Source organism: Octodon degus, unplaced genomic scaffold (genome assembly GCF_000260255.1).
Source record: "Octodon degus isolate 3935 unplaced genomic scaffold, OctDeg1.0 scaffold00013, whole genome shotgun sequence".
Lineage (NCBI taxonomy): Eukaryota > Metazoa > Chordata > Mammalia > Rodentia > Octodontidae > Octodon > Octodon degus.
Window position 1 is genome coordinate 17,701,616 of NW_004524589.1, and position 8,875 is coordinate 17,710,490.

The 8,875-nt window shown below is 36.7% G+C and overlaps 1 pseudogene; it reads left to right on the forward strand.

Annotated features, from left to right (window-relative positions):
* Positions 1 to 2,382: 2,382 nt before the first annotated feature.
* Positions 2,383 to 3,266, forward strand: LOC101581348 (annotated as a pseudogene).
* The last annotated feature ends 5,609 nt before the right edge of the window (positions 3,267 to 8,875 follow it).

Here is an 8,875-nt window from a genome sequence, read left to right on the forward strand (position 1 = left end):
ATCAATCTTAACCTCACTATCTCACTGCATTTCAAACATCTTAGGCATAATAAGGAACAGGTATTTTTCATCAAGTATTGATATGTTGAACTTTAAGTCCTCTTCTCTGCTTTTGGTATCAGAATAATGCTTGCCTCCCTGAGTGGGTGTGGGAGAATTGTTTCCTTTAAAATTTCATTGAAAAATTTGAGAATTGTTGGTATTAGGTCCTCCCTAAATTTCTTGTAGAATTCAGCTGTGAATCCATCAGGACCTGGGTTTCCTTTGTTATAGGGGTTTTTTTTATTACACTTTTAATTTAATTGAGGGCTCTACTTTCAAGATGCATCCCACAAATTGCCATTTCTCAATAGTCCTTCATGTCTACAAGGTCTGAGTTCCCATCATGTCTCACCTAGGTAGCTGTTAGGCCTTCCAACTGAGCTCCCTGTTTTTATGCTGCCTCTTCTTAATTCATTTTCAATAGTAGTAGTGTTGAAGTCCTTACTCTCCCCTCACCAATCCACAAGGGCCAACCAGGTTCTTTGTTCTCCAGGCAACTCAGGCACAGAGACATACCCCAGGGCTTTTATACTTGCCCTACTTTCCCTGGAAAGTTCTTCATTAGATGTCCAGAAATTTGTTCCACTTCCTTCTTCATGTATTTACTTCAGTGTCAATTTTTCTATCACCAACATGATAAATGGAAGCATCTGTTCAACATGTCTAACCTTCCTTCTCAACTTTGCTTTTCTTTATCCACATTATATAGTCCTATGCAGTCCATAGAATAACTATCTATTACAGCCATTTATTTTACTCATTATCTACAATAAAGAACTTTGTCTCTTCTATTCATTTCTATATATTTTATGCCTCAAATATTATAAACATAAATAAGTTTATGGGGCTGGCCAAATTGCTTTGTGGATTAAAGCACTTGCAAGCAGGTGCAGGGGTCTGGGGTTCAATCCCCAGGCCTGCCATTCCACCCCTGCCCCCAGGTGCACTGAGATGTCAATTGATACTGGGTGTGGTATTACAAGCCTGTAATCCCTGCTCTTGGGAGGCTGTAAACAGGCAGATCACTATGAGTCTGATTCAGTAGTGTGACCCTAAACACCTTGTAGATCCTTCCCTAAAATACAAAAAAAAAAAGAAAGAAAGAAAGAAAGAAAAAGAAAAGAAAGAAAGAAAAGAAAAAAATTGGAATTAATTAACAAACCTCATGATGATTTTTTTGAGTATTGGGAATTGGACCCCAGACTTATGTTTAATTTTTTTTAAGACAAGCAGAGTTCAAGCTTATGATTCTCCTGCCTCAGCTTTCCAGGGAGCTAGGTTTACAGACATGTACCTTTATGTGTAGCAGAGTATTAATTTCAACACAGTTAGTTTGTCAATTTCTAATGAGTATTCTGTCAAGGGCATCAAGGAAAGATCAGGCCCTTTAAATATCACTAGGATAACCAAAAGCCAAGGAGAACAATGTCATGTCTTAAGAACATATACATAGCAATCAGATAAGGGTAAAAAGTCCCCTGCTGCTACTTTGTAGACATGTGATGGATGGAAAATTACTTAAACACTCTATTACTAAGATATTTTTCACCCAGGTCTAGGATTATTGCTACATATCAATAAAATATGCATATAAAGTGTCTAGTATAGTACACAACACAAAAGGAATCTCGGTGACATGACTGTCATCATCAGTGTTATAACTACAACATGCCATAATAAGAAAATGGATAGATTAACCTTCTGGACTCCTTTGTCCTTGTTCAATGTATCAGAAGCAGTCAGCCAAAATATTTGCTTAAATCCCTGGGCTTCTATTAATTTACATTTTAAAAATAAGTAGGTGGGTAAGTAAATGTTCCATATCCTGACTGATAGCAATTGATGATTGTGTAATTTTTGTTAAAGCACACAAAACCTTATAATAAAAGGGATGGATTTCATTATATGTAACTTATGCTTTATTACAGAATGATAAATGAAAGCATCATTGCAGATGTGTGGAACGAATCATAGTAGCCAGAGTTAATTACTTGCCTCTCTTGCACTGGGACACAAAGCCACAAGGGAAGATCTAATGACATCAGAGACAGGGAATTTCCCCCTTCAGTGCCTAGGAGACAGAAAGTGGAGATGCTTGCCTAATTCCAGGTGAACACAGTTATTTCAAGACAAAATAAAAGTTTGTGCTGATGATTGCAAAGCCACAGACTGATTCTATCGTATCTTGGAAATTACCAGCCTTCATAAAATGCATAGAATAATTATATAACAGCTGTACAATTTTATAGTTCTTAATGCTACAGAAGCAAGTGTAAATCAATCATTCAAAGTAAATGTCGGTCAGCGTTTTCGGTGGCTCACCGGTTGCAGCTGCGGGGGTGAATCTCCGGTTTTCACAGCTAGAGACTGCAGCGAGAAAAAAATGAGCGGAACCCTGGGAAAGGTGCTGTGCCTGCGGAACAAGACCGTTTTAAAGGAAGCCTTTTCATTGCTAAGATTCAGAACTTGGGGAGAGAGTCCTATGTATTGTGCAGGTGGCATTCTACTGAGTACCTGTCGGCAGTACAAGACAAAGCCCACTCATGGCATTGGAAGATACAAGCACCTAATTATACCACAAGAGCCCAAGAAGAAGAGAGGAAAAGTGGAAGTGAGACCAATTAATTTGGGAACAGATTATGAATATGGGGTTTTAAACATTTGCCTGACTGCATATGATATGACCCTGGCAGAAAGTTATTCTCAGTATATACACAGTCTTTGCAACCTTCTGTCCATCAGAGTTGAGGAAAGTTATGTGTTGCCCACCAAAACTGTGGAAGTGTTCCGCATGCAGGACCAAGGCACCAAAATGTTCCTGGACTCTGTCCTGACTACCCATGAGCGAGTAGTTCAGATGAGCGGTCCGAGTGCTACATTTACCTCTGTAGATCTCCAGAGCAATCTTCCTGAAGGAGTCAGTAAGGGAGCTTACTGAAGAGGACTTCAAGGGGAGGTTCAAAGCTCGTCCAGAACTGGAAGAATTGTTGGCCAAGTTGAACTAGCTCTTGCAGAGCATTTCCTGATGGCACTGGGGACACTGCCAAGCAGAAAAGCCTCCGGAGAGGGTAGACTTAAGCCAGAGGAGAACCTGACCCTTGGGCTTTATTTCTGCCTTTTCCTACACACAGGAATATTTCCTCTCCTTTGGCATAGTTGTTAGCAGTTCTTAACACTTACCTTTGAGATAATCTGGAGTGTCTCTCACCTAATAAAAATCTGTGACTACTCTGAAAAAAAAAAAAGTAAATGTCAAAAATTATTCTTATATATAATTGATTGGCAATCTCTCACATGTGAAACCTTTAAACTTTAGTGTTTCTTATTTAATAAAATTTCCAAAGATATGTATTAATAAGTAATGCAAAAAATGTATTTTTATCTAAGTTTGTAGTTCAAATGACTGGTTTCCTAAAACATAAAAGAAGCTATATTTTCCAATGAGTCCACGTACAATATTGTCAACAGAGATAAGGAAAATTTAAATCTTTATTTTAAAAAGTGGTTATATTTCAAGGTGTAGTTTCATTTACATTCACTTTTAAAATTAATTTCCCCTAAATTTTTGGCAAAGGTTACTGGCTGCCATACTAAACAGGAAATTTTTAAAAACACATTGAATATTATATGTGTAAAGTTCTTGTATAAAATTTCTCATTAGTATGTACCTTAAAAGAGAAGAAAATAAAAAATTAGTGCTTTCTAATTCTTGTGTAAGGACTCAAACCAAGATTACACAGAGACTTAGCTAGACATGCTAAATAAATATGGCAGAAAGAAATTCAATTCATTTGAATTGAATTTGAACAGCTGTCTGTGGTGTCTAGACCTTAAGAGATACTGTGTTTCAAAAACAAAATGCTAAATGGTTAAGTATTTCCAGGACCTAAGTTGGAAGCATGAAGTCAACTTCTTTGTAAGCTGTTAAGAGTTACCCAAATATTTCTAAACACCTGTTCCATGGAAATATTTTCTATGTTTAAATGGCCAGGAAATTCAAATCAAGGAACAGGGTCACTATGACATTGGCTTGAATTCCTAAACTAATATGTATAAGAAAGAAGTTGGCAAGGGTTGAATTTTTTTCTAGAAAAACTAGTTCAAGTGAAATGTAATAAAAAGCAGATGGCAAATTAAAAGGGGGAATGATTAGACTCATGGAATATATGTGGTTCATTTTTTGTTGTGAAAGCTATTTGTAAACACCAGATCAAGTATGATTTTTAAATTTTAAACCACAGAGATTAATACAAAGCAGAAATGTTTATGGACAGTGCTGCTCCATGTGATGAAAATCTCCAGCTTGGGTTTAGATCCATTGCCAATGTCATAAAGGATTCTAAGGCAAGTAAAATCTGTGGCGGTGCAGTAGATGTTTGCAGTGGTTTCAAATCAGACAATACAAATGAATACACAGGTAGAAATAGGGTCTGCAGACCCCATGTGACACCTTATTTCATGCAGCTTGGCACAGTCAGCCAACAGTTAAATACTGTGCACACTGCTGGTCTCTGAAAATTACATGGACATGGTGAATGTGCTTGATGTTCAAAGCAAATCAGTACAGATAATTAAAGGGTTGGAAAGCAAGGCCTATGGGCAAAGGTGAAAGGTGGGAAGAGCCACCTCCTTTAATTCCTTCAGGGCAGGGCTTTGCACCCTCTTTCCCATTGCCACAGAGACAGGAGCACAATATACCAGGTGAGACAAGTCTTTGGCAAAGCCTGTTGGTTGGCCTGGAGAGAACAGTAAGAAGAATGACATAAGTCTTCAGCTATATGAAGGGATATTATTTTGAAAATGGTAACCAGCTGTCTGTAGCTCCATCCATTTGGAACAAAGATTGAGCGGGACAGTTACCAGGAAAAGTTACGGGTTATGTATATTGTGACCAACTTGTTCTGTTTTGCCCAAGACTATCCCAGTCTGGGCATTTAAAATCTCACCCTGAGAAGCTCCTCTGCTAACCAGCCCAGTGGATCATTCAACACAGCAGATGTTTAAATTAGGGATGATTCTATTAGACTGAAAGAAGTTAGCTGAATCCTACTTGAACCAAGAGGGGAAATCTAAGTGTTCCTTCGTGGGGCTTTCCAGCCACAGATTCTACACATTCTGCCACAATTATTAACTATCAGGACAATGATGATAGTGGTAGAAACAGAAACAACTTTATTTTCTCTCCAAGTGAATTTGTACTGATGTTAGCTTATGAAAATAACACTAACTGTGTGCTTTAACTCTGAATAGAGTTGCTAACTATCATCACCTAAAGTCATTAAAAGAAGTGTGAACCTTAAAAATATAGAATATCACTTGTGGATGCAAAGCAAGACAGCCTGTGCTTTGTTGTGTTTAAGAATGGTTGGGCCAAGTCAAACATGACCTCGTGGTTAATAGCAGAGCTTGAAATCGTGCAGGTCTGGGAATATGTGCTTATTATGGAAGTGACTTGGGCCAGTGATAAAACTGTCTAAGCATCTGTTTCTTCATTTACGAAATGGAGATAATGCCATAACCTGCTCATAACAAGTTTATAAGATTTTCTTTAGTGACTTTTACTGCAAAGTGATGCCATAATGGAAAACAGGTCTAAAACTAAGTACATAATTGGATTCAGGAATTGAGGTCCCCGGCAATAATAAAGCATTTTTAGTATTTTCTCTTTATCAGAAACTTTCTTAGCATTTATTAGAATTACACATTGAATAGGAAGAGCCTATGAGAATTATTACTCTCATCTTCATTTTATAGATTAGGAAATTGAGGAAAAGAGTGTTTTATTCCAAATCACATAGGTAAAACTCAAATTCCAATAGTGTGACCCCCAAATATAAACAGTAGTCCTTACCTATTAATGAGAAACACATTCCAGGATCCCCAGTAAATGCCTGAAGCAGCAGATAGTACCAAACCTTGGATGTGCTATACTTTTTCCCATGTATACAAACTATGAAAACATTTAGCTTATTAATTAGGAATAGTAAGAAATTAACAGCAGTGAATAATGTAAACTATAACAACATACTATAGTAAAATTTCTCACTGACTGGTGATTTCACTAACTACTTTAATTTAAAACTTATGAGTCAGTTTTTTTCCTGAGACTATCCTTTTAATATTTTCAGACCACTGTTGACCTTAGATAGCAAAATTATAAATAATAGGGGAGTACACTACTCACAAACACATTATTTGTCTCTAGATTATTTATTTATTTACTTATTTACTTCGTACAGGGTCTTGCTAGGCAGTCAGACTCATAGTGCTCCTTCTATCTCAGCCTCCCGAGCACTGGGATTACAGGCATGCACCACCATGCCTGGTTTCCAACACAGCATGAGGTACCAGGAATTGGACCTGGGTCCTTGTGCTTGCAAGCCAGGTGCTGAGACAGCTGAACTATTTCCCCATCCCTCTAGATTATTTTAGAATGAAACAGACCATGAAGGTTTGTTTAAACTACACATTTAATTTTTAAAATAATATATACATTCAACATTCAACAAATTTTCTAATAATTCTTAATCTCAGCACAGACCATCAAATCAAGAAGAGCTTGGAGTGAGACATTTGAGGTCCTGAAAGAAAACAACTTTCAACACAGATTGGTGTATCCTGAAAAACTATATATCAAATTTAATGGAGAGATTAGATACTTCCACAACAAAGAACAACTGAAAAAATTCATGACAACTAAACAAGTCCTTCAAAGAGTACTGACAGATATTTTAGAAAGAGACAAAGACGGCCACAACTTCAACAGAAGAGAAATAAGCAAAGTAAGCAATTAAGCAAAAAGGGGAAAGGTAGGGAACCTTCAGTAAGAAAACAACATGACAAAGATAAGCCAATATGTATCAGTTATAACAGTCAAACTAAATGGCCTCTAATCACCAGATGGTGTTTACCTCAACCTGATAAAAGCCATCTATGACAAAGCAACAGCCGACATTATACTAAATGGAGAAAAGCACAAAGGCTTTACTTTAAAATCAAGAACAAGACAAGGATGCCCACTGTCACCACTCCTGCTTGGTATAGTGCTGGAAACATTAGCCAGAGAAATTATACAACAGGAAGACTAAAAGGAATAATAATTGAAAAGGAAGAAGTAAAATTATCATTATTTGCAGATGACATGACGCTCTACATAGAACCCCAAAAACTCCACTAAAAGATTTGTAGATTTAATAACCAAATTCAGAAGAGTAGCAAGATACAAAGTCAACACTCAAAAATCAATAGCACTTCTATACACAACAAATTCATTGAAGAAAAATTATGGAAACCACACCTTTAACAATAACAGCAAAAATATGAAATACTTAGGAATCAATTGGTGACAATTATAGCACTTTGAAGAAAGAGATTGAAGAGGATTTCAGAAAGTGTACACATATTCTTTGCTCCTGAATAGGAAGAACCAACATTGTGAAAATGGCCATATTCCCTAAATTGTTATACAGATTCAAAGCAATCTCAATTAAAATACCATTAGTATACCTCAAAGGTCTAGAAAAAAACATTCTAAAATTCATCTGGAACCAGAAGAGACCTAGAGTAGCAAAAGCAATCCTGAGTAAAAAAGAAAGGTGGGAGGCATCACAATCCCTGACCTAAAATTATACTACAAAGCAACTGTGATAAAATCAGCATGGTACTGGCATAAAGACAGACCTGAGGATCAATGAAACAGATTAGAAAACATAGACACCACTTCAAGCACACTCAGCCAACTTATCTTTGACAAAGGAGCCAAACATGTTCATTGAAAGAAAGCCTCTTCTAAATGGTGCTCGAAAAACTGGTTTCCCACATGCCAAAGGCTTAAAATAGACCCACGTACAAAACTACAGTCAAAGTGGATCAAAGATTTAAATATTAAAATGAAAACACTAAATCTTCTGGAAAAGAAGGTAGGTAGGTAGAAACCTTAAGGACATAAGGATAGATAAAGAATTTATGAACAAAAATCAAACTGCAAGGGAAATACATCAAAGCATCAACAACTGGAATTTCGTCTTTTTGAAATGTTTCTTCATGTCAAAAGAAATCATCAACAGAGTAAAAAGAAAACCCACAAGTGGGAAAGAATTATAGCAGACTGTCCTTCAGACAAAGGACTCCTATCTAGACCATATGACAAATTAAAAAAAAAAAAGTCTGATGAAATTCAAAGATCCAGACCAAAAATGGGCATCTGAGATGAATATACACTTCACAAATGAGAGATACAAATGGAAAATGAATATATGAAAAAATGTTCAACATCATTAGTCATTCAAGAGATGCCAATAAAAACACTGCTGAGATACCATCTTACACCAGAAAGAATAGCTATCATCAAGAATTCAACCAATAATAAATGCTGGAGAGGCTGTGGGGGAAAAGAAACCTTTCTCCACTATTGATGAGAGTGCAGGCTGCTCCAACCATTATGGAAATCAGTAGGAAGATTCATCAGAAAGCTAGGATTGGAAGTCCCATTTAAGCCAGCTATTCCCCTCCTAGGTAATTTTCCAAAAGAACTGAAATCATCATACCACAGTGATATCTGTGGTATCTATAAACATGTACCCATGTTTATAACAGTGCAATTTGTCATAGCTAAATCTTGGAAACAACCCAATGCCCATGAACTCAGGAATGGATGAAAAAGATGTGGTATTGTTACACAGTGGATTATCATTCAGCTATAAAAAAGATGAATTCCAGGCTTTTGTGATGAATGGATGCAGCTAGGGACTATTTTGGTAAGTGAAATAAATCAGACCCACACGTGCAAACATCGTATTATCTCACTAGTGTGAGAACCAGAGAGAGTAACAGA